The sequence below is a fragment of the Triticum dicoccoides genome, chromosome 3B (assembly GCF_002162155.2).
Source record: "Triticum dicoccoides isolate Atlit2015 ecotype Zavitan chromosome 3B, WEW_v2.0, whole genome shotgun sequence".
Classification (NCBI taxonomy): domain Eukaryota; kingdom Viridiplantae; phylum Streptophyta; class Magnoliopsida; order Poales; family Poaceae; genus Triticum; species Triticum dicoccoides.
This window is the reverse complement of record NC_041385.1, coordinates 197300906-197317034: the sequence shown is the minus strand read 5'-3', so window position 1 is coordinate 197317034 and position 16129 is coordinate 197300906.

The following is a 16129-nucleotide window of genomic DNA, read 5'->3' as shown; positions in this document are numbered from 1 at the left end:
TGGTTGGGTCTATCCCCATTTTGCGGATTGTGTCCTGATATAGCAGGTTTAGATCACTGCCGCCGTCCATTAGGACTTGTGTAAATTGGAGTCCGTCAATTATCGGATCTAATATCAAGGCAGTCCATCCTGCATTCCGGATACTTTTAGAGTAATCTTGATGGTCGAAGGTGATTGGTTTTGACAACCAGTGGCGGGACTCCTCTGGGATAGGCTGTATGGCGCGTGTCTCTATGGGCGCCATTCTGTTTTTCCCTTTTGTCTCGTAAAGTGAGTTTACTGTTTTGACTTCTTGTAGGAAATTCTTTTGTTTTCCGGTGCTCTGCTTGTGGGGTTTGTCATCGTCCTCGCTTGGTGTGTCGAGCCCCTTGCGTTCAGCGTTGAGTTTGCCGGACTGCTTGAAGACCCAACAATCTCTGTGGGTATGATTTGCAGGCTTCCCGGGGGTACTGTGGATTTGGCATACCTTGTCCAAGATTTTGTTTAAGTTAGATAGCTCGTCCTTGTTATCCTTAGGGGGCAGTTTTCTATGATTCTACTGTGAGCTTTTGAATCCGGCGTTGACTGCCGTGCTCTTCGGGCTATTGCCCTTGGTCCGGCGCTGGTCCTTGCTGCCTCGCGGTTTCTCGTTTCCATCCCTAACTTCGGATGTACTTGGGTCGCTGGTACTGCATATTGCCAGCCAGCTATCCTCTCCCGCGCAAAAGCGGGTCATGAGGCTTGTTAATGCGGCCATTGTTCTTGGCTTTTCTTGGCCGAGGTGTCTGGCGAGCCATTCGTCTCGGACGTTGTGTTTGAAAGCTGCTAAGGCTTCCGCGTCCGGACAGTCGACTATTTGGTTCTTTTTAGTAAGGAATCTGTTCCGGAATTTTCGGGCTGACTCTCCGGGTTGTTGAGTTATGTGACTTAAATCGTCTGCATCCGGAGGTCGGACATAGGTCCCTTGAAAATTTGCCCGAAAAGCATCCTCGAGCTCTTCCCAACTTCCAATGGTGTTTCTGGGAGGCTTTTGAGCCAATGACAGGCTGGCCCTTTGAGCTTGAGGGGTAAGTATTTTATGGCGTGGAGGTCATCTCCTCTAGCCATGTGTATGTGGAGGATGTAATCCTCAATCCAAACTCCAGGGTCTGTTGTTCCGTCGTATGCCTCTATGTTTACGAGCTTGAATCCCGTTGGAAATTCATGATCCAGAACCTCATCGGTGAAACATAGGGGATGTGCGGCACCCCTATATTTAGGTGTACCGTAATATTCGGATACTTGACGTGTTGCATTGCTTACTAGAGCTTGCTTTCTTGGCCCGTAGATGGATCTAACTGGGCCATCTTTTTGATGCGAATCCGTGTGCGGATCGCGTGCCGGCTTGTGTGCGGCGCCGTTTGCCGTTCTATGTTTGCCATGGGGTCATCTATCCGACCGGGTGGTCTCCTTGTTCTTTGATTGTGGTGGCTCTACGGCCTCCTCGTCAAATTCTGGCAATAGTTTTCGCTTCGGGTAGCTCTTTGTTCGGCGACTGTCGCCGTATTTGTCTGCGGTGTTGAGTACTTTGCTCCATCTGATTCTGAGCGCATCTTCCGCTGTTTTGGGCTTCCGCTTCTGCTTCTTCAGGCTACGTGCAGTGGCGACGAGCCTTTTATGGAGGTTCTTCTGCTCCTGTAACTTGTCCGGCGTGAGATCGTCCGGACTGTTATCTTCACCGGGGACGGGTTGTTTATCCGGATTGTCCTGTTCGGACGGTTGCTCAATAGCATGTCCGTCGTCCATCGGTTCACCCTGCTCTATGGCTGGGTTGTATGGCTGCTGCCTTTGTCGAGGCGGCATTTTGAGCGGCGCTTACGTCGCCGTTTTGACTGCTTTTCGAGGGAATGATCCCTCTTGGCGTCCCGTTGTTCCTCGTCTTCGCTTCCTTTAGGTGTGTCCACCATGTATACATCATGAGATGAGGTGGCTGTCCAGTGCCCTATAGGTGTTGGTTCATGTTTGTCTTCTACATCGTCGTCCATACCGTCGATGTCTTCGGAACTGAAGTCGAGCATGTCGTTTAAACTTTCGATAGTGGCTACGAAGTGGGTGGTGGGTGGGCTTCGAATTTCTTCATCGTCCGCATCCCAACCTTCCTGACCATAGTCCGGCCAGGACTCTCCTGATAGAGAGAGAGACTCTAGTGAATTTAGGATGTCGCCGAAGGGCGAGTGCTGAAAGATGTCCGCAGCAGTGAACTCCATGATTGGTGCCCAATCGGATTCGATTGGCAGGGGCGCGGAAGGTTCGGAGTCCGGAGAGGAGTCCGACACCTTGGAGTCGCGAGCTACGCAAAGGACAGGGTTGGTGTTCGGCTCAATCGTCGTAGGGACAGCAGCCCCCGAGGCGGTGTCCAGCCACCCATCCTCGATCGGTGCAGTCGGCTCCGAGCTAAGGGTCGGAGCGGACACTTGTGCGGCCTCCAGGGCACTGTCCGGCAGCAGAGCTAGATCATGCCCATCGTGACAGTGCGGCGCGCTTGGTTGTGGCTCGAACCCGTCGAACATCAAGTCTCCGTGGACGTCAGCCGTATAGTTCAAACTTCCAAATCTGACCTGATGGCCAGGGGCGTAGCTTTCAATCTGCTCCAGATGGCCAAGCGAATTGGCCCGCAGTGCAAAGCCGCCGAATACGAAGATCTGTCCGGGGAGAAAAGTCTCACCCTGGACCGCATCATTGTTGATGATCGGAGGAGCCATCGGGCCTAAAGATGACGACACAGAGGAACTCTCAATGAAAGCACCAATGTCGGTGTCAAAACCGGCGGATCTCGGGTAGGGGGTCCCGAACTGTGCGTCTAGGTGGATTGTAACAGGAGACAAGGTACACGATGTTTTTACCCAGGTTCGGGCCCTCTCGATGGAGGTAAAACCCTACTCGTGCTTGATTGATATTGATGATATGGGTAGTACAAGAGTAGATCTACCACGAGATCAGAGAGGCTAAACCCTAGAAGCTAGCCTATGGTATGATTGTTGTTCGTCCTACGGACTAAAACCCTTCGGTTTATATAGGCACCGAAGAGGGTTAGGGTTACACAGAGTCGGTTACAATGGTAGGAGATCTACATATCCGTATCGCCAAGCTTGCCTTCCACGCCAAGGAAAGTCCCATCCGGACACGGGACGAAGTCTTCAGTCTTGTATCTTCATAGTCCAGGAGTCCGACCGAAGATGATAGTTCGGCTATCCGGACAGCCCCTAGTCCGGGACTCCCTCACTCACCCTATTCTCCCTTTGAGACAACTGTTGGGGAACGTAGTAATTTTAAAAAATTTCCTACACGCACGCAAGATCATGGTGATGCATAGCAACGAGAGGGGAGAGTGTTGTCCACGTACCCTCGTAGACTGAAAGCGGAAGCGTTAGAACAACGCGGTTGATGTAGTCGTATGTCTTCATGGTCCGACCGATCAAGCACCGAAACTACGACACCTCCGAGTTCTAGCACACGTTCAGCTCGATGACGATCCCCGTACTCTGATCCAGTAGAATGTTGGGGAAGAGTTCCGTCAGCACGACGGCGTGGTGACGATCTTGATGTTCTACCGTCGCAGGGCTTCGCCTAAGCACCGCTACAATATTATCAAAGAGGACTATGGTGGATGGGGCACCGCACACGGCTAAGAGATCAAGAGATCAATTGTTGTGTCTATGGGGTGCCCCCCTCCTCCGTATATAAAGGGGGGAGGAGAAGAGGGCCGGCCTAGGGGAGGAGGCGCGCCCAAGGGGGGCAATCCTACTCCAAGTAGGATTCCTCCCTCTTTCCTAGTCCAAGTAGGAGAGGGGAAGGAAGGGAAGGAGAAGGAGAAGGAAGGAGAGGGAGGAAAAGGAGGAAAGGGGGGCCGGACCCCTAGTCCAATTCGGTTTGGGCTAGGGGGGCCGCGCGCCCTGCCTCCTCTCTTCCACCACTTGGCCCATGAGGCCCATTGCTTCTTCCTCGTATTCCCGTAACTCCCCGGTACCCCCGAAAATACCCGAATCACTCAGAACCTTTCCGATGTCCGAATATAGTCGTCCAATATATCGATCTTTACGTCTTGACCATTTCGAGACTCCTCGTCATGTCCCCGATCTCATCCGGGTTCCAAACTGTTGGGATTCGTATTAATTTCAAAAAATTTCCTACGCGCACACAGGATCATGTGATGCATAGCAACGAGAGGAGAGTGTTGTCTACGTACCCAACGCAGACCGACTGCGGAAGCGATGACACGACGTAGAGGAAGTAGTCGTACGTCTTCACGATCCAACCGATCAAGTACCGAAACTACAGCACCTCCGAGTTCGAGCACACGTTCAGCTCGATGACGATCCCCGGACTCCGATCCAGCAAAGTGTCGGGGAAGAGTTTCGTCAGCACGACGGCGTGGTGACGATCTTGATGAACTACAGCAGCAGGGCTTCGCCTAAACTCCGCTACAGTATTATCGAGGAATATGGTGGCAGGGGGCACCGCACACGGCTAAGGAATCGATCACGTGGATCAACTTGTGTCAACTTGTGTGTTTAGAGGTGCCCCTGCCTCCGTATATAAAGGAGGAGAGGAGGGGAGGCTGGCCGGCCAAGGGGGGGAGGCGCAGGAGAGTCCTACTCCCTCTGGGTGTAGGATTCCCCCTCCAATCCTAGTCCAACTAGGATTCCTCGGAGGGGAAAAGAGGAGGAGGGGGCCGGCCACCTCTCCTAGTCCTAATAGGACTAGGGGAAGGGGGTGGCGCGCAGCCCATCTAGGGCAGCCCCTTCTCTTTTCCACTAAGGCCCACTATGGCCCAAATAGCTCCCGGGGGGTTCCGGTAACCCTCTCGGTATTCCGGTAAAATCCCGATTTCACCCGGAACACTTCCGATATCCAAATATAGGCTTCCAATATATCAATCTTTACGTCTCGACCATTTCGAGACTCCTCGTCATGTCCGTGATCACATCCGGGACTCCGAACAACCTTCGGTACATCAAAATGCATAAACTCATAATATAACTGTCATCGTAACCTTAAGCGTGCGGACCCTACGGGTTCGAGAACAATGTAGACATGACCGAGACACGTCTCCAGTCAATAACCAGTAGCGGGACCTGGATGCCCATATTGGCTCCTACATATTCTACGAAGATCTTTATCGGTCAGACCGCATAACAACATACGTTGTTCCCTTTGTCATCGGTATGTTACTTGCCCGAGATTCGATCGTCGGTATCCAATACCTAGTTCAATCTCGTTACCGGCAAGTCTCTTTACTCGTTCCGTAATACATCATCTCACAACTAACATATTAGTTGTAATGCTTGCAAGGCTTATGTGATGTGTATTACCGAGAGGGCCCAGAGATACCTCTCCGACAATCGGAGTGACAAATCCTAATCTCGAAATACGCCAACCCAACATCGACCATTGGAGACACCTGTAGTACTCCTTTATAATCACCCAGTTACGTTGTGACGTTTGGTAGTACCCAAAGTGTTCCTCCGGTAAACGGGAGTTGCATAATCTCATAGTCATAGGAACATGTATAAGTCATGAAGAAAGCAATAGCAACATACTAAACGGTCGGGTGCTAAGCTAATGGAATGGGTCATGTCAATCAGATCATTCTACTAATGATGTGACCTCGTTAATCAAATAACAACTCATTGTTCATGGTTAGGAAACATAACCATCTTTGATTAACGAGCTAGTCAAGTAGAGGCATACTAGTGACACTCTGTTTGTCTATGTATTCACACATGTATTATGTTTCCGGTAAATACAATTCTAGCATGAATAATAAACATTTATCATGATTATAAGGAAATAAATAATAACTTTATTATTGCCTCTAGGGCATATTTCCTTCAGTCTCCCACTTGCACTAGAGTCAATAATCTAGATTACACTGTAATGAATCTAACACCCATGGAGCTTTGGTGCTGATCATGTTTTGCTCGTGGAAGAGGCTTAGTCAACGGGTCTGCAACATTCAGATCCGTATGTATCTTGCAAATCTCTATGTCTCCCACCTGGACTAGATCCCGGATGGAGTTGAAGCGTCTCTTGATGTGTTTGGTCCTTTTGTGAAATCTGGATTCCTTTGCCAAGGCAATTGCACCAGTATTGTCACAAAAGATTTTCATTGGACCCGATGCACTAGGTATGACACCTAGATCGGATATGAACTCCTTCATCCAGACTCCTTCATTTGCTGCTTCCTCACTAACTGGTGTAGGTGTCACTGAAACAGTTTTCTGTGATGAACTATTTTCCAGTAAGGGAGCAGGTACAGTTACCTCGTCAAGTTCTACTTTCCTCCCACTCACTTCTTTCGAGAGAAACTCCTTCTCTAGAAATGATCCATTCTTAGCAACGAATGTTTTGCCTTCGGATCTGTGATAGAAGGTGTACCCAACAGTTTCCTTTGGGTATCCTATGAAGACACATTTCTCCGATTTGGGTTCGAGCTTATCAGGTTGAAGCTTTTTCACATAAGCATCGCAGCCCCAAACTTTAAGAAACGACAACTTTGGTTTCTTGCCAAACCACAGTTCATAAGGCGTCGTCTCAACGGATTTTGATGGTGCCCTATTTAACGTGAATGCGGCCGTCTCTAAAGCATATCCCCAAAATGATAGCGGTAAATCAGTAAGAGACATCATAGATCGCACCATATCTAGTAAAGTACGATTACGACGTTCGGACACACCATTACGCTGTGGTGTTCCGGGTGGCGTGAGTTGCGAAACTATTCCACAGTTTTTCAAATGTACACCAAACTCGTAACTCAAATATTCTCCTCCACAATCAGATCGTAGAAACTTTATTTTCTTGTTACGATGATTTTCAACTTCACTCTGAAATTCTTTGAACTTTTCAAATATTTCAGACTTATGTTTCATTAAGTAAATATACCCATATCTGCTTAAATCATCTGTGAAGGTGAGAAAATAACGATATCCGCCATGAGCCTCAATATTCATCGGGCCACATACATCGGTATGTATGATTTCCAACAAATCTGTTGCTCTCTCCATAGTACCGGAGAACGGTGTTTTAGTCATCTTGCCCAAGAGGCACGGTTCGCAAGTACCAAGTGATTCATAATCAAGTGGTTCCAAAAGTCCATCGGTATGGAGTTTCTTCATGCGCTTTATACCGATATGACCTAAACGACAGTGCCACAAATAAGTTGCACTTTCATTATCAACTCTGCATCTTTTGGCTTCAACATTATGAATATGTGTATTACTACTATCGAGATTCAATAAAAATAGACCACTCTTCAAGGGTGCATGACCATAAAAGATATTACTCATATAAATAGAACAACCATTATTCTCTGATTTAAATGAATAACCGTCTCGCATTAAACAAGATCCAGATATAATGTTCATGCTCAACGCTGGCACCAAATAACAATTACTTAGGTCTAATATTAATCCCGAAGGTAGATGTAGAGGTAGCGTGCCGACTGCGATCACATCGACTTTGGAACCGTTTCCCACGCGCATCGTCACCTCGTCCTTTGCCAGTGCCCGCTTATTCTGTAGTCCCTGTTTCGAGTTGCGAATATTAGCAACAGAACCAGTATCAAATACCCAGGTGCTACTGCGAGCTCTAGTAAGGTACACATCAATAACATGTATATCACATATACCTTTGTTCACCTTGCCATCCTTCTTATCCGCCAAATACTTGGGGCAGTTCCGCTTCCAGTGACCAGTCTGCTTGCAGTAGAAGCACTCAGTTTCAGGCTTAGGTCCAGACTTAGGTTTCTTCTCTTGAGCAGCAACTTGCTTGCCGTTCTTCTTGAAGTTCCCCTTTTTCTTCCCTTTGCCCTTTTTCTTGAAACTAGTGGTCTTGTTAACCATCAACACTTGATGCTCCTTCTTGATTTCTACCTCCGCAGCTTTCAGCATTGCGAAGAGCTCGGGAATAGTCTTGTTCATCCCTTGCATATTATAGTTCATTACGAAGCTCTTGTAGCTTGGTGGCAGTGATTGGAGAATTCTGTCGATGACGCAATCATCCGGAAGATTAACTCCCAATTGAATCAAGTGATTATTATACCCAGACATTTTGAGTATATGCTCACTGACAGAACTGTTCTCCTCCATCTCGCAGCTATAGAACTTATTGGAGACTTCATATCTCTCAATCCGGGCATTTGCTTGAAATATTAACTTCAACTCCTGGAACATCTCATATGCTCCATGACGTTCAAAACGTCGTTGAAGTCCCAATTCTAAGCCGTAAAGCATGGCACACTGAACTATCGAGTAGTCATCAGCTTTGCTCTGCCAGACGTTCATAACATCTGGCGTTGCTCCAGCAGCAGGCCTGGCACCCAGCGGTGCTTCCAGGACGTAATTCTTCTGTGCAGCAATGAGGATAGTCCTCAAGTTACGGACCCAGTCCGTGTAATTGCTACCATCATCTTTCAACTTTGCTTTCTCAAGGAACGCATTAAAATTCAACGGAACAACAGCACGAGCCATCTATCTACAATCAACATAAACAAGCAAGATACTATCAGGTACTAAGTTCATGATAATATTTAAGTTCAATTAATCATATTATTTAAGAACTCCCACTTAGATAGACATCCCTCTAATCCTCTAAGTGATTACGTGATCCAAATCAACTAAACCATAACCGATCATCACGTGAGATGGAGTAGTTTTCAATGGTGAACATCGTTATGTTGATCATATCTACTATATGATTCACGCTCGACCTTTCGGTCTCCGTGTTCCGAGGCCATATCTGCATATGCTAGGCTCGTCAAGTTTAACCTGAGTATTCTGCGTGTGCAAAAACTGGCTTGCACCCGTTGTAGATGGACGTAGAGCTTATCACACCCGATCATCACGTGGTGTCTGGGCACGACGAACTTTGGCAACGGTGCATACTCAGGGAGAACACTTCTTGATAATTTAATAAGAGATCATCTTATAATGCTACCGTCAATCAAAGCAAGATAAGATGCATAAAAAGATAAACATCACATGCAATCAATATAAGTGATATGATATGGCCATCATCATCTCGTGCTTGTGATCTCCATCTCCGAAGCACCGTCATGATCACCATCGTCACCGGCGCGACACCTTGATCTCCATCGTAGCATCGTTGTCGTCTCGCCAATCTTATGCTTTCACGACTATCACTACCGTTTAGTAATAAAGTTAAGCATTACATCGCGATTGCATTGCATACAATAAAGCGACAACCATATGGCTCCTGCCAGTTGCCGATAACTTGGTTACAAAACATGATCATCTCATACAATAAAATTCAGCATCATGCCTTGACCATATCACATCACAACATGCCCTGCAAAAACAAGTTAGACGTCCTCTACTTTGTTGTTGCATTTTGGCTGCTACGGGCTTAAGTAAGAACCAATCTCACCTACGCATCAAAACCACAACGATAGTTTGTCAAATAGACTCCGTTTTAACCTTCGCAAGGACCGGGCGTAGCCATACTTGGTTCAACTAAAGTTGGAGAGACAGTCGCCCGCAAGCCATCTCTGTGCAAAGCACGTCGAGGGAACCGGTCTCGCGTAAGCGTACGCGTAAGGTTGGTCTGGGTCGTCTCGTCCAACAATACCGCCGAACCAAAATATGACATGCTGGTAGGCAGTATGACTTGTATCGTCCACAACTCACTTGTGTTCTACTCGTGCATATAACATCAACATCAATAACCAGGCTCGGATGCCACTGTTGGGATTCGTATTAATTTCAAATCTTTTCCTACGCGCACACAGGATCATGTGATGCATAGCAACGAGAGGAGAGTGTTGTCTACGTACCCAACGCAGACCGACTGCGGAAGCGATGACACGACGTAGAGGAAGTAGTCGTACGTCTTCACGATCCAACCGATCAAGTACCGAAACTACGGCACCTCCGAGTTCGAGCACACGTTCAGCTCGATGACGATCCCCGGACTCCGATCCAGCAAAGTGTCGGGGAAGAGTTTCGTCAGCACGACGGCGTGGTGACGATCTTGATGAACTACAGCAGCAGGGCTTCGCCTAAACTCCGCTACAGTATTATCGAGGAATATGGTGGCAGGGGGCACCGCACACGGCTAAGGAATCGATCACATGGATCAACTTGTGTCAACTTGTGTGTTTAGAGGTGCCCCTGCCTCCGTATATAAAGGAGGAGAGGAGGGGAGGCTGGCCGGCCAAGGGGGGGAGGCGCAGGAGAGTCCTACTCCCTCTGGGAGTAGGATTCCCCCTCCAATCCTAGTCCAACTAGGATTCCTCGGAGGGGAAAAGAGGAGGAGGGGGCCGGCCACCTCTCCTAGTCCTAATAGGACTAGGGGAAGGGGGGGCGCACAGCCCAACTAGGGCAGCCCCTTCTCTTTTCCACTAAGGCCCACTATGGCCCAAATAGCTCCCGGGGGGTTCCGGTAACCCTCCCGGTATTCCGGTAAAATCCCGATTTCACCTGGAACACTTCCGATATCCAAATATAGGCTTCCAATATATCAATCTTTACGTCTCGACCATTTCGAGACTCCTCGTCATGTCCGTGATCACATCCGGGACTCCGAACAACCTTCGGTACATCAAAATGTATAAACTCATAATATAACTGTCATCGTAACCTTAAGCGTGCGGACCCTACGGGTTCGAGAACAATGTAGACATGACCGAGACACGTCTCTGGTCAATAACCAATAGCGGGACCTGGATGCCCATATTGGCTCCTACATATTCTACGAAGATCTTTATCGGTCAGACCGCATAACAACATACGTTGTTCCCTTTGTCATCGGTATGTTACTTGCCCGAGATTCGATCGTCGGTATCCAATACCTAGTTCAATCTTGTTACCGGCAAGTCTCTTTACTCGTTCCGTAATACATCATCTCACAACTAACATATTAGTTGTAATGCTTGCAAGGCTTATGTGATGTGTATTACCGAGAGGGCCCAGAGATACCTCTCCGACAATCGGAGTGACAAATCCTAATCTCGAAATATGCCAACCCAACATCGACCATTGGAGACACCTGTAGTACTCCTTTATAATCACCCAGTTACGTTGTGACGTTTGGTAGTACCCAAAGTGTTCCTCCGGTAAACGGGAGTTGCATAATCTCATAGTCATAGGAACATGTATAAGTCATGAAGAAAGCAATAGCAACATACTAAACGATCGGGTGCTAAGCTAATGGAATGGGTCATGTCAATCAGATCATTCTACTAATGATGTGACCTCGTTAATCAAATAACAACTCATTGTTCATGGTTAGGAAACATAACCATCTTTGATTAACGAGCTAGTCAAGTAGAGGCATACTGGTGACACTCTGTTTGTCTATGTATTCACACATGTATTATGTTTCCGGTAAATACAATTCTAGCATGAATAATAAACATTTATCATGATTATAAGGAAATAAATAATAACTTTATTATTGCCTCTAGGGCATATTTCCTTCACAAACTCCTTCGGTACATCAAAACTCATAAACTCATAATATAACTGTCATCAAAACCTTAAGCGTGCGGACCCTACGGGTTCGAGAACTATGTAGACATGACCGAGACACGTTTCCGGTCAATAACCAATAGCGGAACCTGGATGCTCATATTGGCTCCTACATATTCTACGAAGATCTTTATCGGTCAAACCGCATAACAACATACGTTGTTCCCTTTGTCATCGGTATGTTACTTGCCCGAGATTCGATCGTCGGTATCTCAATACCTAGCTCAATCTCGTTACCGGCAAGTCTCTTTACTCGTTCCATAATGCATCATCCCGCAACTAACTCATTAGTCACATTGCTTGCAAGGCTTATAGTGATGTGCATTACCGAGAGGGCCCAGAGATACCTCTCCGACAATCGGAGTGACAAATCCTAATCTCGAAATACGCCAACCCAACATGTACCTTCGGAGACACCTGTAGAGCTCCTTTATAATCACCCAGTTACGTTGTGACGTTTGGTAGCACACAAAGTGTTCCTCCGGTAAACGGGAGTTGCATAATCCCATAGTTGTAGGAACATGTATAAGTTATGAAGAAAGCAATAGCAACATACTAAACGATCAAGTGCTAAGCTAACAGAATGGGTCAAGTCAACCACATCATTCTCCTAATGATGTGATCCCGTTAATCAAATGACAACTCATGTCTATGGTTAGGAAACTTAACCATCTTTGATTAACGAGCTTGTCAAGTAGGGGCATACTAGTGACACTATGTTTGTCTATGTATTCACACATGTATTATGTTTCCGGTTAATACAATTCTAGCATGAATAAGAAACATTTATCATGAAATAAGGAAATAAATAATAAGTTTATTATTGCCTCTAGGGCATATTTCCTTCAGTCTCCCACTTGCACTAGAGTTAATAATCTAGTTCACATCACCATGTGATTTAACATCAATATTCACATCTGTTTGTGATTAATACTCATAGTTCACATCGTCATGTGATCAACACCCTAAGGGTTACTAGAGTCAATAATCTAGTTCACATCGTTATGTGATTAACAACCAAAGAGTACTAAGGTATGATCATGTTTTGCTCGTGAGAGAAGCTTAGTCAACGGGTCTGTCACATTCAGAGCCGTATGTATTTTACAAATATTCTATGCCTACAATGCTCTGCACGGAGCTACTCTAGCTAATTGCTCCCACTTTCAATATGTATCCAGATTGAGACTTAGAGTCATCTTGATCGGTGTAAAAGCTTGCACCGATGTAACACTTTACGACGGGCTCTTTTATCACCTGCATAATCGAGAAATATTTCCTTAGTCCTTACTAAGGATATTCTTGACCAATGTCCAGTGATCTACTCCTAGATCACTATTGTACTCCCTTGCCAAATACAGAGCAAGGTATACAATAGGTCTGGTACATAGCATAGCATACTTTGTAGAACCTATGACTGAGGCATAGGGAATGACTTTCATTATCTTTTCTACTTTCTGCCGTGATCGGGATTTGAGTCTTACTCAATTTCACACCTTTGCAACACAGGCAAGAACTCTTTCTTTGACTGTTCCATTTTGAACTACTTCAAAGGAACAACTACTACCAGCTAACTGGTACAGGAGGCGGAAAATGAGCGAGAGCGAGACCCCCCTCCTCCCCCGCGCCCGTCAACCCACCAGCCCCTCCCGGCGCGTGCCATTCCGGGCTCGCTGGCCACCATCAGCTCCCTTTCTCTGCGCCCGTTCCAGCTGCCACCGCCGCCTTCCCGCCTGCCGGAAAATTTCTTCCCAGTCGTCCTTCCCCTGTCTGCTACTTCGTCGCCTGTGCCCGATCTAGATCGGTCGACCGGCTCAGATCCGCCCTCCCCGGCCTCGCGTGAGCGGATCCGCGCTGCTGTGCTTGCTGGCGAGGTTCTGGAGACGCCGCCTACCCTTCAAGGCGGGGGCGTGCGCGTCGCCTCCGTCATCATCGCGTCCGACGCGGCTCTGCTGCGCATTAATGAAGAAGCTGCCATCAATGCGTGCCTCTGCTCGGGCGGCGATGGGACACCAATGTCCCTCCAGGCCGGGTCTTCCGCTGCCAACGCCCGGTTCCCGTCCTCAGTGACAGCCTCCTCTGCCCCCTCCCCCTCCAGCTCCTCACAGGCGTCTTCAAATCCCCCTCCATTTAGTGGGAAAGTGTTTTCATTGTTTCTCCCCACTGCACAGAGCCAAAGATTGCAAGGAAGAGGTGAGGTGCAACAGTTGTTTCAGATCCGGCCACCGTGCAAAAGGCTGTCCTGGCAGGGGGCGACCGACTCAACAGCAAGCTCGGGCGACCACTCCAGCTCCTCGTCCGGCCGCTCCGCCGGCAACCGGCCACCGCGGCCTCCCTTCATCACAGACTGCTCTGGCGCCCCTTGTTCGGTCTTTCCGCAACGCCCTCGTCATGCCTAGGCTGGGTGACCCACACTCCAGGCCGGCCATGGGGCGCGTTGTGGCGCCAGCCACGCCGGAGATGGACGTGCAAGCCGACGCACTCACCACCAACTGCGTCCTCATCTCCTTGGGAGGAGATCGCCGCCCGGCTTCGTGTTCGTCCGTCGCCGACGCTCTGCACAAGGAGTTCAACATCCCTCTGTCCATGCTCACCGTCGTCAGGCACTTCCCGGAGGACTACCTCGCAATGTTCACTCATCCTCACCACCGCGACGACGTCGTCAACCGCGGGAACTTCCGGCGCGACCGCCTCGAGCTCCACCCCAAGCCCTGGATCATGGAGGCCCATGCCGAGCATGAATACATGAAGCACCACGTGCAGCTGAGCCTGGAGGGAGTACCACTGCACGCCTGGAACGCCGACATGATCAGCCGTGTCATCGGAGTCGACTTCGAGCTGGACTATGTGCTGCCCCGCTCCACGCGCCAAGAGGACACCAGGACTCTGGGCATCTGGGCTTGGGCGACAAACCCGAGCGCCATCCCGCGCGTCATGCACCTCACGCTGCCGGCGAGGCGTGGCCCGCAGCGTGTGCCAGCTCGGGGGCGGCGCCGGCTTCGCTACTGCGTCATCGTCCACTTGGGTCTCCACGAAGACTTCTCCAACGTGCGCGACAACGACTCAGGGCAAACGCGGACATCAACGCTGGGTCCATGGCATCGTTGACGGCGACCGTGTGCCGACGGAGCGCCGTGAGGTGCCTCGCGATGATTCTAGGCATGGTCGGCATCGTGATGAAGAAGATGATGATGCCGCGCGGCATGGACGCGACCAGGACCACGACAACAGGGGCTCGAGGTGGTTCGGCCGCAGCCGGTCTCGTGCCTCCCGTGACCAGGCTCGTGACCGCGGCGACGACCAAGGCCACGGCGGCAATGAAGGTCGGGAGGGGCGCGACGGCCATCGTCGCCGGGGCGCTGGGGTTCGCTCTTCGGCCAGCCCTGTGCGCAGCCCTCGCGGCGGCTCGTCCCGCTGCACGCATCCCCTCGACGCGGCATGCTCCATCTCCCCAACGTCTGTCCTGCCGACCCCGCCGTCGCCGGTGGACGCGCCCACCCCGTCCTCCGGCTTCGTCTTGCGCATCCAGGCGCCTCTGACGCCTGCCGTGGTGGTGGCCACGGCCACTCCACCACGTCCACCTGGCTTTGAGCAGTCTCCAGCTTAGGTCACGCCGCCTCTCGCCTCCGGCCAGCCCGCTCGCCGCTCTCCATCACCGACAGGCCACTCCAACAATAGCCTGGCGCCCCTCTTTGTGCAGCCAGAGGCATCGCTCTTGGCTGGGCAGCCCCGTGCCCCGCCCAGGATCCTAGCCAACAGGAGGAAGACTTTGGCTGGTGTGGCCATTGACACCAACCCAGGGTTCTCCCTGCGTCGAACCACTGCCCATGCCAAGGAGCGTCGTGTTGCTGTTCCGGTCACAAGAGAGGCTGAGAAGCTGGTCTGCCGGAGCCTCGGCATAGTGCAGGATGGTAAGGATGTCACCAAGGACGCCCTGGAGGAGCTGAGTCGCTGCTTCCAACACGAGCTATCGCCCTCGGTGTTGTCGGCGCTCTGTTCGTTGTTCAAGCTCGATGACGAGGATGCCATGGTGATTGAAGATGCTCTGATCAGCCGCGGCGGCCAGGCTGCCATGGACCATGCGGCTGTTGCTAGTGAAGCAACAGGGGAGGTCTGACTGCCTCGCAAAAGTCAGCAGTTCGAGCTACCACAAGTTTCCAATGTTAGCAAAACCTATTGTGTCCTCTAGTAGTAATTTCAGTTGGTTGTGTTCCTGCCGTTCAAGTCATGATTGTAGCCCCTTGGTTCCCTGCTGTATCCCTGTTGTTTTTCGTCGTCTCCGTTGCTTAATGAAGTTTATGTCAGCCGTGTCTCGTCCAGTCTCTTGCACATTCAGCAATCATCCACACCTGAAGTCCCATGAGGCTTCAGATGCGCCCTCGGCTGCCCAGCCCTCTACTGCTCCCTACTGCAGGCTGTTGCGGATGGACAATGAGATGATTCGACATGCTAATTTGCTGCAATCCGGATGGGTATTGTTTTGCAATGCCATGAGAATTCTAGTTTCCTGATGATAATTCCAAAGGTTAATTTTTTGTGCTGGAATGTGAGAGGACTAAATGACCCGGACAGACGTGCGACTGTGCATGAGACGATCGCCTCCACCTCATGCCACATTGTCTGCCTTC